Source organism: Salvelinus alpinus, chromosome 11 (assembly GCF_045679555.1).
Source record: "Salvelinus alpinus chromosome 11, SLU_Salpinus.1, whole genome shotgun sequence".
Lineage (NCBI taxonomy): Eukaryota > Metazoa > Chordata > Actinopteri > Salmoniformes > Salmonidae > Salvelinus > Salvelinus alpinus.
The window spans coordinates 51,709,672-51,712,559 of record NC_092096.1 but is presented as its reverse complement, the minus strand read 5'-3'; positions in this window follow the sequence as shown (position 1 = coordinate 51,712,559).

The following is a 2,888-nucleotide window of genomic DNA, read 5'->3' as shown; positions in this document are numbered from 1 at the left end:
GCCCGTCTTAACTTTGCCAGAGACCACTGGGACAAACCTGAAGGTTTCTGGAAGTCCATTCTCTGGACCGATGAGTCCAAAATTGGTCACAATCCTTATTGGTCACAATCAACAGCGCTACGTTTGGCGAAAACCCAACACTGCCTACCACCAAAAGAACCTTATCCCAACAGTCAAGCATGGTGGTGGGAATGTCAAGATCTGGTGCTGCTTTCCCTCCTCTGGACCTGGATGACTCCACATCGTCAAGGGAACCATGAATTCTGAGGTATTACCAGGAGATTCTTGAACAGAGCGTCAGGCCATCGGTCAAGGAGCTAAAGCTGGGTCGACAATGGGTCTTGCAACAAGACAACGACCCAAAGCATTCAAGCAAATCTACCAAAGAATGGCTCAGGAGAAAGAAGATTTGTTTTTTGGATTGGACCAGTCCTGACCTAAATCCAATTGAGATTCTGTTGCAGGACCTGAAGCAGGCAGTTCATGTCAGAGAACCCTCGAACCTCACTCAATTGGCTGAGGTCTGGAGGAGTGGGCAAAGATCCCTCAAAACAGATGTCAGAGACTGATTACTGGCTGTAGGGCACGTTTACGCCAAGTTATCGCTGCTATTGACTGAGGGGTTCACATCAAATCTGAGTTTCTGTTCAATAAACCACTTGTTAAATAAGGAAAATATAATTTTTTTGTTTCTGTCATTTACTTGGAATGTATTTATTACAAATTGGGGTTTAGATGAGGATTTTGTTTATTTTTTGCAAAATAATGACATGCCCTGTAGGGTTCACATACTTTCAAGCAGCACCATTTTTGGGTATGGATTACCATTATATACCCATTGATTCTTGAAGAATATAACTTCAACAGTGCTGCGTTGTGCCCCATCAGAACTCAAAATAGCTTGTTTTACTCCAATGTTTGTAAACAAACACTGTATAGCCTCAAATCATGGGTAAAACTGTAATTGGTATATCATGGATGTCAGTCCTTGCATCCATAGCTCTGTCTATGAATTTGATCGGTTACATTTCTCCAGGCCCATCCCTCAGCTTTTTTTTTTTATCATAAGAGGCGGAGTGGCTTTGTTTCAATTGGGCACTCTTGCTTTAAGCTTAACTTAAAAGTTCTCTCTCTGTCTCTTGGCAAAATGTATAGAATTTCAGGATATTAGCTGAAAAGCTGCAACAAAATCTCTCGGCCCAATGACAAAATGTGTGGAATTGAAAGAAATTAGCTTAATTATCTGCAAAATGTTCTCTCCGATGCCAAGAGGCAGGCCTTTTAAAACGTGTTCTTTCCCAGGGCCCAAGACTTGTGTTGTCCCGCACTGCCGAAGTCATAGTAAAACTCCCTGTACGCTATTCTTATCTTGAGTTACGAGGTCCCTGATGAATTTGCTATCACAAAAGGGGTCGCCAGCCACAAAGTTATCAGGTCAGACACCCCATCCAGAAACATCTGAAAGAAAGGCCATGTTCTGAAGAGCTAAGCCAATACAACAGAAGAGAGAGAGAGAGAGGACCAAAACGGGAAAATTGGGGGTCAGCTGAACTGACTAAAAAAGGACCTTGCAACAAGATCAGTGATCGAATGGAGCCGATATTCTGAAGATCTAACCCATCACCAGCTAAGAAACCAGCAAAGAGAGGACCAGGACAGTCAGGGTCAAACATACTAAGATGAAGGTGATCATGACCCTCAGACTTTGAGTTTGCTTTGATCATGTGAAGGAAAAAATACAAAAAGTTAAATATTAAAGAAATTTGAAAAAAATGTAATGTTACATTTAATTAAAAGAAAATAATGGTGAAGGATGAGAGTAGGAGACACAAAGAGGGAGACAGAGGAACAAGGATATTCTGCTGGAATTTAGGACCCAGGGAAACTGGGATAGAGGGAAACCTTTGAACAGCTGGATGACGATTCCTGCGTATTCGCTTGGCAGAAGAACAACATCTTGCTGTGATGTAGGACCTAGTAAGAGTATGGGTTAGAAGACCATCAAACACCCCAACTAAAACAGGACTTTTCTTTGTTAGACAGAAGTCCCTAGAGATGGGACAGTGTACTGTGCCATATAATAATATATACACACTACTTGACCAACATTATGTGGACACCTGCTCGTCGAACATCTCATAAAAAAATGATGTCCGTTAATATGTAATGGGTCCCCCCCTTTGCTGCTATAACAGCCTTCACTCTTCTGGGAAGGCTTTCCACTAGATGTTGGAACATTGCTGCAGGGACTTCCATTCAGCCACAATAGCATTCGTGAGGTCGGGCGATTAGGCCTGGCTCGCAGACGGCGTTCCAATTCATCCCAAAGGTGTTCGATGGGGTTGAGGTCAGGGCTCGGCGCAGGCCGGTCAAGTTCTTCCACACAGATCGACAAACCATTTCTGTATGGGCCTCACTTTGTGCACGGGGGCATTGTCATGCTGAAACAGGAAAGGGCTTTCGCCAAACTGTTGCCACAAAGTTGGAAGCACAGAACCGAACCATGAAAAACAGCCCCAGACCGTTATTACCCATCCACCAAACTTTACAGTTGGCACTGTGCATTGGGGCAGGTAGTATTCTCCTGGCAGCCGCCAAACCCAGATTCAGTCGTCAGACTGCCAGATGGTGAAGCATGAATCATCACTCCAGAGAACGTGTTTCCTCTGCTCCAGAGTCCAATGGCGGCGAGCTATACACAACTCCAGCTGATGCTTGGCATTGCGCATGGTGATCTCAGGCTTGTGTGTGGCTGGTCGGCCATGGAAACCCATTTCATGAAACTCCCGACGAACAGTTCATGTGCTTACGTTGCTTCCATAGGCAGTTTGGAACTCGGTAGTGAGTGTTTCAACCATGGACAGACGATTTTTACACACTACGTGTTT